We start from the raw sequence: 16,656 nt of genomic DNA on the forward strand, positions 1-16,656 counted from the left end.
TGAAGGTCCGCCGGAAACTTCATCTTCTCCGGCGAGTTCAAGAACTCCGGTGACCTAAAATTTCCAGAATTTCAAAATTTCTTCATCAATCAATTCGTCCTTTAACCCTAAACACGAATCCAGCAGTTGTTTTTTTCAAATTCAATTCGAAACGATGTAGATCTGGAAATTTGTCGTACGGCTTTGAATTTGATTTTGATTTTTTGAAAGAAAACGTTTAGATCCTTGAAGATCTACATCATTTCGTTGTTTAACACCTCTTTGATGTTTGTTTTTGCTTTCAAAACTTAGATCCTTATGGATCTAGGTTTTGTGTTTACGGTTACGGTTTTGGCTTTGAATTCTGGAAATTTTGGATCTATTTTGCTTGCGTGATTTTTAGGTTTAACAGTGATATTATTTCTGAGGAAAGTTTATGAGTTTTACCTAAGGTTTTGGTTGAAACCTTTAATGGAGGAAATCTTTGGAAATCTTGATTCTGTTCTTGATGATTTTGATTCTGTTTGCTTCACCGGTCCAGACTCTTCATCTTCTCTGACTCTTTCTCTGCTTCTCTGTGATTACGTGCTTGAGCTTGCTTCAGTGTTTCTTAGATCCACGCGAGGAAATCCTGTGATCAGTGCTTGAGCTTGCTTCAATGTGAGCTCGCACTTGGAATTGCAGGAAAACCTTCAATCCGGTGATGAAGATTCACACGAATCTCTGAGGATTGATAAAAAAAATGTTGATTCTGATGAAAATTAGGGTTTCTGGAAAACGGTTAGGGTTTTTGTTCTTGGTGTTCTTGATGAATCTGAGAAATTTTTCTGTTTTGATTCAGTTGCTGGAAAAAGAAAATTGAATTTGTGTTTATGAGTTGGCGTGTAATGAATGGAAAAACGTGTGGCACTGTACACCTTTTATAGCTTGACATGTGTGCATTGGAACCAATAGGATAGTGACATCTGGATTTGCTCACTTGGGCGCTGCTTGCTATTTTAAGGACCAATCTGCAAATTGTGAAAATGACAAGGACTGGACTGCAAAATTAAAAAAAAACTCGAAATGAAATAAATAAAAACAGTTTTGGACAAAAAATGCAATTTTGGGACCTCAATTGAGGGACCAAAATGCAATTAAAAATAAAATTTGAATAAAACACAAGATTTGACCAAACGTAAAGTGAAACAAACAATAAAACTGACAAAACGGACTAAAACGAACCAATGGCTTAAATGAGGTACTTCAAAGTAACCTCCCCATGCCAAAATTTTATGTGAAATGACCAAAATGCCCCTAGGGCTAAAAATGACCTAAACAGAGCCAAATTGACTCGACACTGACTCAGATGCAAGTTTGAAATGAAATTAGCAAGGTTTACTGATGGAAAGTTAAAAATGAATTTGAAAAGACTCAGAGACAGTCACAAGGATGAAAACGGGTCCCACTGCAGGAAATGACCAAAATACCCTTCTGTATGACCTTTTGCAAATTTTGAAATAAACTGTAGAAAAAAGCGATGTAATGATTCAGAGACACTTTTGAATGACTTACAAGACAAGTAAAGACATTTCGAAAGGTTTTATGCAAGAAAAACATAGGTAAAATTGTGATTGAAAATACTGCGAGGCAGAGACCAATTGAACTGTGCAGTTGAAATTTGATAATTGACAAAGTTTGAAATGAAATTGGGCCCTGGTATTTTTGGGTCCAAAAACAGGGTATAACAGCTGCCCCTATTTAAGTTTCCTTGTCTGGAGAGTCAAGAGACGGAGTCTTTGGCTTGACAGGACGAAGATACTTAAATATTAGCATTTGCACTGTGTTTGGACGTAAAAATACGCCTACCCATTTTCAAATAATATGCATGCCATGCATCATTTGGATTATGAATGCAAGACCTCATGGGGATTGGAATTAACAAAATATGTCGTATCCATTGCGGGATTGGTAGACATTGACAAAGATAGTGAATAGCAGAGTAACGGGAAACTAGAAACAAGTTGGACAGGTACAAGCTGTTTTTGGATTCAAACTAGCCACTTGACCGGGAATGAAACAAACAGACAACTGCGAGTTGTTCTTATGGATTCGAACTGGTCACTTCACAGGGGATAGAGGTTACTGGACAAACATGAGTTGTTCTTATGGATTCGAACTGGTAACTCACTTGGGGATATTGGAAAGTGCGAGTTGTTCTTATGGATTCGAACTGGTGACCCGACTGGGAAAAAGAGAAAATTGGCAAGTACGAGTTGTTCTTACGGATTCGAACTGGTGACTCGACTGGAAAAAGAGAAAATTGACAAGTACGAGTTGTTCTTATGGATTCGAACTGGTGACTCGACTGAAAACATGTAAAATTGGCAGGTACGAGTTGTTCTTAAGGATTCGAACTGGTTACTCGACTGAAAGCAAGGCAAATAGACAGGTGCGAGCTTGTTCTTAGATGCGAACTGGTTACTCCACCGGAGACAAATACAAAATAGACAGGCGCAAGCTGCTCTTGGATCGAGCTAGCCACTTGAGCGAACAGAAACAGATAGACGGGTACAAGCTGTTCTTGGGCTTGAACTAGCCACTTGACCCAAAATCATAGACACATAGACAGGTACGAGCTGTTCTTGGATTCGAACTGGTAACTCGACCGGGGTCATGGAAAAGTAGATAGGTACGAGTTGTTCTTGGATTCGAACTGGTCACTCGACCGAAAGCAAAGGCAAATAAACAGGTGTGAGCTTGTTCTTGGATGCGAACTGGTTACTCCACCGGACAGAAACAGATAGACAGGTACAAGCTGCTCTTGGATTGAGCTAGCCACTTGACCAAACGGAAACATATTGACAGGTACAAGCTGCTCTTGGATTGAGCTGGGCACTCGACCGATAACATAAGCAAATTGATAGGTACAAGCTGTTCCTGGACTTGAACTAGCCACTTGACCAAACAGAAACATATTCACTGGGGATTGGTTTTGGTTTTGTTCTGACAAAATATAGATTGAGATTGACTTGACGTCGATTTGATTTGAAAGGTAGAAATTGACCGATATTATTGGCTCACAAGGTTTTGACAGAGAACCTGACATGAGTATCGAATTGAGACTGATGTTGACATTGGAAATGCAATATGCACGGATGATATAACAGTTTCATTAAATGCATGGGCACGTAATATGCATGATTATGCATGTATGAATGCTTGTAATGCATGACTGTTGGCATTTTGTAGGCACGACTTCACGGGGAAGACAAAACATCAGAGTATTGGGCACGTAGTGGCTCGTGCTATATTACACATTCTCGGAAATCCTCTTTGGAGATGACGTCGTTGGGAGACGTTTCGGGACCTAGGCTGAGGGCAGGTAGGTATGCAACTTGCTGGGGATAGAATCTTGAGAGACTCCACCGGGGAAAGCGCCGTTGTGCTGGGCATGTTGTAGACATCGCATCTGTGGTCAATGCTTTTTGCATGTTATATTCTCAATTCTCATTCATCATTTTTTTTGCATCCCATTTTTGCCTGGATCGCCCTTTTCGGGTTTTCGATCCACCGGGGAAATAAATTCTTTTCAATGCCCCATTTTTGCCTGAACTGCCCTTTCGGGTTGTCAATCCAGCGGGGGGCTCATTTTTGCCTAAGTCGCCCTTTCGGGTTTTCAACTTAGCGAGCTCATTCATTTTCATGCATTTTTATTCTGTTTTTTCATTCTTGCCATTGACCACAGACTATCCTGGAGGAGAACCTGCTTGTAACATATATTGAAATAGACATCAACATACTCTCGCTCATGCATGTTTCATTTGAATGTACCCTGTTGCTCAGGTTTGCTTTTCAAAATAGACAAAAAGTTTTCAATTTTCGAAATGTTTGTTTCAAGCATTGTCATTATCAAAATAGAAAGAAAATGTTTTGTATATAGCTTTGAAAGTAGAAGAAAAATAGAGTTTCAAACAAAAGCACAAGCTCAAATTGATGTATAAGAGTGGTGGTCAGCCGAAGGCATGACTCCACGGATTCACAAAGCTTGGAAAATGGTAATTTTATTGGTTGGTGGCACATTGAACACAACAATCATTACACTTCCTGGAAACTTTGAATTCGCAAGCGTAGGAGCTTTAGATGAAGATAGTCATTAACAGCAGCAGATGTCCCAAGGGGGACGGTGGTTGGTCAGATATAGTTACTTGCCTTTTGTTTCAATCTCATTTTTGCATGAACCGCCCTTCCGGGTTTTCGGCTCATCGAGACGCTCATTCTTGCCTGAGTTGTGTACAATCTCAGCGAGCTTTTCATATATATTTTTTTGTCCCTTATTTTTGCCTGGACCGCCCTTTCGGGTTTTCGATCCACCGGGAAGCGCATTTTTGCCTAGGCCGCCCTTTCGGGTTTTCGACCTACCACGCTGTTCTTTTCATATTTCTAGGCAAAGTATTTCTTGACTATATCAGCATTCACTGGATTTGGAAGTTCTACACCATCCATGTGTGTAAGGATTAAAGCACCACCGGAGAAGGCCTTCTTGACAACATAAGGACCTTCATAGTTAGGCGTCCACTTGCCCCTTGGGTCGGGTTGCTGGCTTATCCTCCTTTTCAACACAAGTTCCCCTACCTTGAATTCTCGAGGATGGACTTTCTTGTCAAAAGCAGTCTTCATTCTTGCTTGATACGACTGTCCACGAGCCATGGCATCCATACGTTTTTCCTCAATCAAATTCAACTGATCGTACCGGCTTTGGCACCATTCAGCTTCAGATAACTTTGCTTCCATGATCACACGGAGAGATGGGATCTCCACTTCCAAAGGAAGAACTGCTTCCATACCATATACAAGAGAGAAAGGGGTTGCCCCGGTTGAACTGCGCACAGTAGTACGGTAGCCATGCAGAGCATAGGGTAACATCTCATGCCAGTCCTTGTAAGTGGTTACCATCTTCTGGACAATTCTCTTGATATTCTTGTTGGCGGCCTCAACTGCACCATTCATCTGAGGTCTATAGGGAGAAGAGTTATGATGCTCAATTTTGAATTCTTCACAAAGAGCTTGCACCACATTGTTGTTCAGGTTGGTACCATTGTCAGTAATAATCTTGCTGGGAACACCATATCGACAGATGATGTTGTTCTTGATGAACTTAGCTACCACTTGCTTGGTCACATTGGTATAAGATGCTGCTTCAACCCACTTGGTGAAGTAGTCAATTGCCACTAAGATGAAACGATGACCATTTGAAGCCTTCGGTTCAATTCTTCCAATCATGTCGATGCCTCACATTGAGAACGGCCATGGGGATGACATAACATTGAGAGCGTGCGAAGGCACATGAATCTTATCAGCATAGATTTGACATTTGTGGCATTTCCTGGCGTACTGGTAGCAATCATGATCCATGGCCATCCAGTAGTAACCTGCTCGTAACAACTTCCTTGACATAGTATGCCCTGTAGCATGGGTCCCGAAGGTACCGTCATGTACATCATGCATTAACTGCTCTGCTTCATGTTCATCAACACATCTTAACAATACCATGTCATAGTTTCTCTTGTACAGAATATCTCCATCTAACAGGAATTTACTGGCCAATCTTCTCAAGGTCTTCTTGTCTTGTTTGGAAGCACCCGGCGGATACTCACGGCTCAGCAAGAACTGTTTGATGTCGTAGTACCAAGGTCTATAGTCAACCACATTTTCACCAGCCTGATCGATCACATCCCCAATAGCAAACACATGCGAAGGCCTTTCAAGGCGTTGCACTTTGATTAATGGCTCATCATTCCAATGGTTTACTCGAAACATGGAAGATAGAGTAGCAAGAGCATCAGCCATTTGGTTCTCATCACGAGGAATATGGTGCAGCTCAACCTTTGTAAAATATGTCAGAAGACGTCTCGCATAATCACGATAAGGAATCAACTTAGCATGGTGGGTCTCCCATTCACCCTTTATCTGATTGATGACGAGCGCAGAATCTCCGTAGATATCGAGGTGTTTGATTCTCATGTCAATTGCTTCCTCGATCCCAAAGATACATGCTTCATACTCAGCCATATTGTTGGTACATTCGAACAGAATTCGGGCGGTAAAAGGAATGTGATGCCCCTGCGGGGATACAATGACTGCCCCAATTCCTTTACCATAAGCATTGACAGCACCATCAAAGATTAAACCCCACTTGCTATTGGGATCTGGACCTTCATCAATCAACGGTTCTTCGCAGTCTTTGGATTTCAAATACATGATCTCTTCATCGGGGAAGTCGAACTCAATTGGTTGATAATCATCAAGAGGTTGGTAAGCAAGAAGATCGGCAAGAATGCTACCTTTGATTGCCTTTTGAGTTTTGAACACAATATCATATTCGGACAAAAGCATCTGCCAGCGTGCAATCTTTCCAGTAACAGCAGCTTTCTCAAAGATATACTTGATCGGATCCATTCTGGATATCAACCAAGTTGTATGATTCACCAAATAATGACGCAGGCGTTTGGCAGCCCAAGCTAAAGCACAACAAGTCTTCTCAAGCATTGTATACCGAGTTTCACAATCGGTGAATTTCTTGCTCAGATAGTAGATAGCATGCTCTTTCTTCCCAGTTTCATCTTGTTGACCAAGTACACATCCCATGGATTCATCAAACACTGCCAAATACATAATCAAAGGCCTTCCTTCCACGGGTGGGACAAGGATAGGTGGTTCCAGCAGATAATTCTTGATGCTATCAAAAGCTCCTTGGCATTCATCATTCCATACAACAGGCTGATTCTTCCTGAGTAGCTTGAAGATCGGCCCACAGGTTGCGGTCATGTGAGATATGAATCGAGAGATGTAATTCAAACGTCCGAGGAAGCCTCTGACTTGCTTCTCTGTTTTTGGAGCTGGCATTTCTCGGATGGCTCGGACTTTATCAGGATCGACTTCAATGCCCTTTTGACTGACAATGAAGCCTAACAACTTGCCGGATCTGACACCGAATGTACATTTGTTGGGATTCAATCGAAGCTTGTATTTTCTCAACCTTTCAAACATCTTTGTCAAATATTCAACATGCTGCTCCTCATCTGTTGACTTCACAATCATGTCATCCACATATACTTCGACTTCTTTGTGAATCATGTCATGAAACAAAGTAGTCATTCCCCTTTGGTAGGTAGCACCAGCATTGATTAGGCCGAACGGCATCACTTTGTAGCAAAAGGTACCCCATGGAGTGATAAAAGACGTCTTTTCTCTATCTTCAGGAGACATCTTGATCTGATTGTAACCGGAGAAACCGTCCATGAAGGAGAACACCTTAGACTGAGCAGTGTTATCAACAAGCACATCAATATGAGGTAGTGGAAAGTTGTCTTTTGGACTGGCTTTGTTCAAGTCCCTGAAGTCAACACACATCCGGACTTTACCATCCTTCTTTGGCACAGGCACAATATTAGCAACCCATTCAGGGTACTCAACTGTCATGAGGAAGCCCGCATCAATTTGCTTTTGAACCTCGCTCTTAATCTTGAGAGCCATGTCTGGATGAGTCCTTCTCAATTTCTGCCTGACGGGATGACATTCAGGCTTGGTAGGGATCCGATGCTCCACAATCATAGGGTCTAGACCTGGCATATCTTCATACGACCATGCAAAAATATCCGGATATTCCCGGAGGAGCTGGATGATCTTACTTTTAACCTCTTCCCCTAGAGCAGCACCGATCTTGATTTCCCGTTTGTTCTCCTCGGTACCTATGTTGATAAGCTCAATCTCTTCCTGATGAGGTTGAATGGTTTTCTTTTCTTGCTCGAGTAACCGAGTGATCTCATACGGTATGTCATCACCCTCCTCATCTTCGGCTTCATATACCGGGAATTCAAAGTTTGGAAGAGGCATAGAATTACTGTGTTCAACGGGTTTATTATGGTTCAACCTGCATATAATGATTGGATGATTTTTAGAAAGAGTTTTTTTTTTCATGCAGATTTTTGAAATTAATAAGAAAATACAGACGTTTTGGTTTTTTCTGGCATTACCATTTTTCCAAGAAAAAGGCACTTAAAAAAAAAGCAGTCGTGAAAGAAACGACAATGTTTTATTAATCAACGGCAATGCCGAAACAAACATGCCCTTACAGAAAATATCACTCTCGCTTTGGGCAGAGCGAGAGGATTGTTATTTTTGAAAACAAAGCGCTAAAGCAACAAGACGCATTACTCGGAAACATGCATGATTGAGGGAATGTCAATGGCATCCCAATCACTCGCAATGCCTCCTGGTGTAACAAATGAAGGCCTGAGACCAGATCCAATTGCTTCTTCAGAGATAGCATTAACAAACCCTGCACTGTGGAAGACTCCCGAGGAAACCCTTGATGACGGGGAGAACCCGAGACCTTCTTTACGCTTGTTCTCACAGAGCTGTATCATCTTGCCCCAGCCGGCAGTCTGACCTTCTTGGATGGCTTTCTGAGCATCTTTCAATGAAGCCATAGCAGCCCCAGCTTTCTTAGGCTCCGCACCTTCGATGGTCAAACCTTGGAAAGCAGTCCCTTCAGCAGACCCTGCTTCAATACAAGAAAAGGAAGATAGCTGGCTGACTAAGTATGCCTCTTCACCATGAATGGTAACAAGCTTTCCATTCCTTATGAATTTCAACTTCTGATGTAAGGTAGAGGTTACCGCACCTGCATCGTGTATCCACGGTCTTCCCAGCAGACAACTGTAGGATGCATTAATATCCATCACTTGGAAGGTAATCAGGAAATTCTCAGGGCCAATGGTTATCGGCAAATCTATCTCTCCCAGCACATTCTTTCGAGATCCATCAAAAGCTTTGACCAAGAAAGTACTTCTCCTCAACGGGGTCCCACGGTAGCTCAACTGATCTAGAGTTGTCTTGGGCATTACATTGAGAGAGGAACCGGTATCCACCAACACATTTGATATCATGTCTGATTTACAATTTACCGAGATGTGCAAAGCCAGATTGTGACTCTTTCCCGCTTCCGGCAACTCTTCTTCACTGAACCAGAGGTTGTTACAAGCAGTAATATTTCCCACTATGCCACCGAAACGATCTACCGTAACTTCGTGGTCAACATAAGCCTGCTCCAGCACTTTCAACAAGGTATTCCTGTGAGCCTCAGAGCTCAAGAGTAATGACAAGACAGATATCTTTGAAGGAGTCTGCAGCAACTGATCAACGATCTTGTAGTCGCTCCTCTTTATTATCCTCAGAATCTCATCTAAATTTGAATCCTCTATAGCCTTTCCTGACTGGTTCACATCTGTAGCAATGGGTGAAACAACGGTTGGAGTTGCTTCTTCAACTGGTGGAATGGTCGGTGTAGCTACCTTCTTCTGAAATAACGGCGGACGAACCTTCCCGCTTCTTAGCGCTGCAGAAGTCCCTTCGGCAATATTGCTTACTGTGGCAAAGGAGGCTAGAGGCACCTCTACTCCATTTTCTATCATAGTAGCATTGTATTTGTATGGAACAGCCTTATCCGAAACATAAGGAATTGGTCCTGGCAACCTTATCACCAAAGGCTCAGCATTCTTCTTCAAAGGTGTACTCTTGACAGGCGGATCGTGAAAAACCGGCACAACCACGCAAACATCACTGACAGTCAGAAGATTATCATTCATCAAGCTTTGGATGTCTTCTTGAACAGTATAACAACCCAAAGGATCACGGAGACATCCCAGACACTTGGCATGATCATGATTGAACAGAGAAGCTTTGCACAGCTTGATGTGTAGAGGTACCAGAGGAGTTGCGACGTTGCGGACATCAAGTCTTGGAGCTTCTTCACACACTTCGATCATATTCACAGCGGCATGATTTGGTAGCGGATTGTCGAGGACATGTGGGACATTATTCTCAAAAGTCAGCTTCCCTTGATCAATGAGCTTCTTCACAATATACTTCAAAGCATAACACCCCTCGACATCATGACCTAAGGCACCTTGATGAAAGTCACATTTGAGATCAGACCTGAACCTTGGAGGCAACGGATCAGGTGGGGGCTTGCCCTGTCTAGTTGTACAATGCCCTCTTTGGAGTAAAGTTGGAAGCAACTCAGCATATAACATCGGTATCGGAGGGAAAGTAGGCCTAGCTTGCTGATTTTGTTGTTGTTGTTGAACCGGCATCTGTTGTTTCATCTGTTGGGCAATTGCATTGACGGGCACTTGAGGTTGGCCCGGTGGCAGAGGGTATTGATGATAAAATGGCGGAAAGAAAGGATGCTGAGAATACGGCATATATGGGTATGACGGAGGCATTTGAGCTGCATTGATAGGAGCAACGGTAGCCATGGATTGACCGGCTCCAGCTGACACCATCCCCACTTCAGTTTCTTTCTTCTGTATTCTCTGGTTCGATCGATTCTATCAGGTTCGTAGACCTTCTGAGCACGAGCCACTTTTCAAACTGTGGCAGAGGAACCAGGAAGTAGTGAGCAATTGGAAGCCTTTGTGACCGATGTATGATGCATATGATGCATGATATGCAGATGCAAATGCAAAAACGACTCTTTTTAATGTCATCGAAGGACTTTTTAAACAAATTCGAAACATTGTAAACACTGTTAAACAAGCAAAATAAGGTTTTACAATGGTAAACTTATGAATACAAGTTCACACCTGCGGTGTCTTACAATGTTTCGATCTGTCTAAAAAAATCTTCGATGTATGCGTGAAAAAAAACTTATGCATGAATGCATGTATGCATGGTTGTTTTGTTTAGTTACAAAGAACAAGGTGGGTTGAGATTCAAAGTAACAGGGCCACGGATGGACACGGCGTCCGGTGAACTAAGGCTTTGGATAGTAGTAACCAAGGTTCTAACACAGTTCCCAAACTGCAACCTCTCTCACATATATCATGGTAGTACAGGACGACACCCGTTCCATGATTATTTGTGAGAAGGTCTAGTTTGAGTGTAGTATCGCGTGACGACTAAAGTTTGAGACAACACTCAATTTAGCCACCGCACTACGTCCTAAAAAGGCTAGGATGGGTTTGGTAACTACGGTTCATAGCTTCGTCGAACAATTGAAAGTGAAGTGCCTAAGCATGACAACACACGCCGACAATATCACCTTCAAAATGCCTCAGCTATGTGAGATTGATCGCATAATCCAATACACGAGGCAACCCCCGGATCGAATTGTCGATTATATCTCTACCTAAACATAAGTTCACTCAGCCCGGGTATAGGACTTTTGATATTCTCACCCCACACGTCAAATGAAAATAAACAAGTATTCACATATGTAAGCAATAAAACAAAGCGTAAATAAACTAAGGAAAACTAGGCGTGACCCGCTAAAAAAATCCCCAGTGAAGTCGCCATTTCTGTTATCATGGTTTTTGGGTGCCAAGCCATTAATTGGACTTGAACCTTTTGACCGTTGATATCTCTCTTTTTTCTTGGGAAGGGTAAAAGGAGAAAAACCCTTGAGTTTCCGGATTCGGGGGTCGTTTTTCGCTACGGGAAGGTGTTAGGCACCCGGAGCGATTATGGTATTCCATAAGAACCGCTTTCCTAAGTTTATTTCTACGCTTTAGTTTTATTGCTTATTTTTGTAAAAAAGGAAGGTATGATTAGTTAAGAATGGGGGTGAGAAGAAGTAGAATTTGATTTTTTATTTCGGCTTGGATGAGTTTTGACTCATTGCCTACGTACCCTTTTAAGGGATCAAAACCGTTCGTAGTTCTTGCTCAAAAAATGGTTTTTGTTTTTGTTGGTTGATTTTAAGTTTGAAAAAAAGATTTTGAAGAATAGAGATGAGAGGCCTCAAGGGCATTAGATTTAGCAAAAAAAGTGAGGTTTGATTAGTGATTAAAAAGAAAGTCTAAATGATTAAGATGAATTGAATTTTTCTTAAGAAAAAAAGAAAGGAAAAAATGAAGTGTTGACTTCATATTTATTATGAAAATTTTTGAAGTGAAGTTCAATTGTTTTTTTTTTGGAAAAAGATGGATTTTCTCTAAGTGTTTAAAACCTAAACGCTTATTTAACATACAATCCTATGCATACATCTAAAGTGAGTGTGTGCGTGTCGGTGCGTCATAGTGTCCATAGTCCATATTACAACATTTCCTAAATACATTCTATGGCCTCTTTGCCAAGCTACAAACCAATGGTAAAATATTACATCACCGAATGAATTACAATTTGTAAAAGAGAAAACCAAACTAAAGAAGACAATAGTGAAGATAATGAAGGGCTATGAAGTGATCAACATGAAAGGAAATGTTAGTAGAAAATGGTAAAAGAAGAATATGGCATAAAGTGATAGAAGAAAGTATGGCATAAGACGGTAGAGTGACGATGAAAATAAGCCGGAAACGTGTGATGAATAATGCGTATAATGCAAGAATAAAACTCAATACGTCAAAACAGTGACATACGCATAGCAAACAGTAGCAAAATTCATATGAAATAGTATGCAAATCAAACATGACGAATACGAACATTATGCACACGAGGTAACGGGTAAAAATGCGAGAAAAGTGACTTAAAATAGTAAAAACCCTTGACAAATCAACACCAAAATTTTACCAACTTTTCCAAGTAAAATGCCACTGAAATTTATCAAGAAAAAATAGTAAAATGACATGGTAATTTTCTTGGAATTTATTGGTGAAAATTAGCATGAACAAAGGGTGCAAACAGCAGGCAATTATGGTGCAAGTAGCAAAGAGAAAGAGCAAAAAACGTAAAAAACTTCCAGCCCAAACCAAAATCCAATACAGACTGGGCCTGGATCATCCAGAGGCTTCAGAGGCGTTGGATTGATCCAGATTCAGATCTGACGGTTTAGAACACACAGCGCATGGCAACGTAAATCAAGCATACAGCAACAATGCATCACAGCCATTCAACAAAAGAAACCCTAGATCCTACGGTTCAAAATGAAAACGAAATAAACCGGACCGGTTCACGCGTCTATATAAGGACATGGATACCGGTCCAGTCCATTTCTTTCATTTCCTTCTCTCTCTAAACTTCCCTCTCCTCTCACTTCTCTCTAACCTCGCCGCCGGCGAGGATGAAGCTACGGCGGAGACCTTGAAGGTCCGCCGGAAACTTCATCTTCTCCGGCGAGTTCAAGAACTCCGGTGACCTAAAATTTCCAGAATTTCAAAATTTCTTCATCAATCAATTCGTCCTTTAACCCTAAACACGAATCCAGCAGTTGTTTTTTTCAAATTCAATTCGAAACGATGTAGATCTGGAAATTTGTCGTACGGCTTTGAATTTGATTTTGATTTTTTGAAAGAAAACGTTTAGATCCTTGAAGATCTACATCATTTCGTTGTTTAACACCTCTTTGATGTTTGTTTTTGCTTTCAAAACTTAGATCCTTATGGATCTAGGTTTTGTGTTTACGGTTACGGTTTTGGCTTTGAATTCTGGAAATTTTGGATCTATTTTGCTTGCGTGATTTTTAGGTTTAACAGTGATATTATTTCTGAGGAAAGTTTATGAGTTTTACCTAAGGTTTTGGTTGAAACCTTTAATGGAGGAAATCTTTGGAAATCTTGATTCTGTTCTTGATGATTTTGATTCTGTTTGCTTCACCGGTCCAGACTCTTCATCTTCTCTGACTCTTTCTCTGCTTCTCTGTGATTACGTGCTTGAGCTTGCTTCAGTGTTTCTTAGATCCACGCGAGGAAATCCTGTGATCAGTGCTTGAGCTTGCTTCAATGTGAGCTCGCACTTGGAATTGCAGGAAAACCTTCAATCCGGTGATGAAGATTCACACGAATCTCTGAGGATTGATAAAAAAAATGTTGATTCTGATGAAAATTAGGGTTTCTGGAAAACGGTTAGGGTTTTTGTTCTTGGTGTTCTTGATGAATCTGAGAAATTTTTCTGTTTTGATTCAGTTGCTGGAAAAAGAAAATTGAATTTGTGTTTATGAGTTGGCGTGTAATGAATGGAAAAACGTGTGGCACTGTACACCTTTTATAGCTTGACATGTGTGCATTGGAACCAATAGGATAGTGACATCTGGATTTGCTCACTTGGGCGCTGCTTGCTATTTTAAGGACCAATCTGCAAATTGTGAAAATGACAAGGACTGGACTGCAAAATTAAAAAAAAACTCGAAATGAAATAAATAAAAACAGTTTTGGACAAAAAATGCAATTTTGGGACCTCAATTGAGGGACCAAAATGCAATTAAAAATAAAATTTGAATAAAACACAAGATTTGACCAAACGTAAAGTGAAACAAACAATAAAACTGACAAAACGGACTAAAACGAACCAATGGCTTAAATGAGGTACTTCAAAGTAACCTCCCCATGCCAAAATTTTATGTGAAATGACCAAAATGCCCCTAGGGCTAAAAATGACCTAAACAGAGCCAAATTGACTCGACACTGACTCAGATGCAAGTTTGAAATGAAATTAGCAAGGTTTACTGATGGAAAGTTAAAAATGAATTTGAAAAGACTCAGAGACAGTCACAAGGATGAAAACGGGTCCCACTGCAGGAAATGACCAAAATACCCTTCTGTATGACCTTTTGCAAATTTTGAAATAAACTGTAGAAAAAAGCGATGTAATGATTCAGAGACACTTTTGAATGACTTACAAGACAAGTAAAGACATTTCGAAAGGTTTTATGCAAGAAAAACATAGGTAAAATTGTGATTGAAAATACTGCGAGGCAGAGACCAATTGAACTGTGCAGTTGAAATTTGATAATTGACAAAGTTTGAAATGAAATTGGGCCCTGGTATTTTTGGGTCCAAAAACAGGGTATAACACATATCATAAACCCCATCCCGTTACGTATCAGAGCAACCTAGGACTCAGTGAGGCAAGGCCACTCACGATAGCACAACTGCAACCTACGCTCGATCACCTGCAAGTTACTCATACGAAGAGCAACATTTCCAAGCAGAATGGGTGAAATTTCACAAAACAATAATATTAATCAATATAATTCATCAATCGTAATTAACAACATAAACATCTTCAACATAAACATCTTAAACATCATAGTATCATTGATAATAAAATATCAAGTAATCACTTCATTCAATCATCATAAATAACATAACATCTTAACATCTCTCATCACTTGACTCGACAATGCGACAATGCAACTTAGACCTCTTATATGCATGTGGTACCAATACAGGGCATGAGCCCCCAACATTTTAGTATTAATATACTTTCAGGGCATAAGCCCCCTACATTATTTTGAGCAAATGCTCCATCGTGGTGAGTACAAAGCTCCAGGGCATGAGCCCCCAACAAATGTATGCTAATGCATGGACTCAATCATCTTAAAACATCTTAATCATCATCTCATATACATCCAATAATTTGGAGTTCAACATTATCTTAATCATCTTATATAGACTCATGCAACTTAGTTAAATAACAATAGCAGCATAATCAGATCACATCAACAACATAACTTCATAATATCAATTCATTTTCAACAACATCTTGATCATTCAATAATATTTCAAGTAATGCAATTAGTCATTAAATCACATTATAATCAACTTAACAGTTCATAACAGCTTCACAGATTTCCGTTAACATCTTAATTAGGTCACATTACTACCTAAGGGTCCATCCCTAATCAATTTATGCGACACAGATCCAAATATCCTAACTTGCACTCAGTTCTAGAAGTGCTTGCGAGGAGAGAGCATCTACTCGCCATGGCGAGTACAAGCCAGAATTCCAACTAAAGTTGTTCTAAGCTAAACCAGGTTCAATCTCGTTCTAAGTCATCGTCTAACCATTAATAAACATCTTTATGCACTCAAAAGCATCTAGGGTTCAACTCAAAAGTCAAAAATACAGAATTCAACATGCTCTCTGGTCATGCTCGCTATGGCAAGTAAGCTTGCTCGCTGTGGTGAGCTACGACATGTAACTCGCGAGGCGAAGGGAAATGGCTCACGTGGCGAGCGATGAACTTCATCCCTCGCGAGGCGAGGATCATCGTTCGCGAGGGCGAGCGATGAATGTAGGCTTGGGCAGAATGCAGTTTTTTACAAAAATCCATCATCTCACATGGTTCCAAGCCTAATTTCAATTTCAGAGTTCATCCTAATCATATCCTAAGGTCAAAGGACAGTTTCTACATCAATCTAACAACCTAACATCATTGGATCATCAAAATCATCTATTAACCCTAATTTCATAAACTTTCTAATTCAATCCTAACTTGTTAATTTGATCATCAAAACTACATGGATTAATAATATTGAATCATTAGTCTCACCCTTACCTTAGTTTGAAGAAATCGCAGTCTTCCTCTAGGTTTTCTCCCTTCTATGGCTTTTTCCTCCTTTTCCAAAGTTTTGATCATACGTACTAACTTTTCTAAAACTAGGTCTTTCCTTTTTATATCTCTTCCCAATATCTTATCTTATCTCACTTTGTCCCCCAAAACTCTCTAAAATCTCAAAACAACCCTTAACTAAATATTTTATTTTATTTTCAAATCTTATTTTATTAATCAACAAAATAAGTCTCATAATCTTATAAAAATCATCACATCACATACTCATCTAAAATCATCTAAATCGTCATAAATCATCATAAATCACACATATACTATATAAATATAATATAACTCGTCTAGACTCAATTAAATAATTACTTAAATAAAAGTGGGCGTTACAAGCTAGAGGTTGTCAGACTATG

The sequence above is a fragment of the Medicago truncatula genome, chromosome 3 (assembly GCF_003473485.1).
Source record: "Medicago truncatula cultivar Jemalong A17 chromosome 3, MtrunA17r5.0-ANR, whole genome shotgun sequence".
NCBI classification, from domain to species: domain Eukaryota; kingdom Viridiplantae; phylum Streptophyta; class Magnoliopsida; order Fabales; family Fabaceae; genus Medicago; species Medicago truncatula.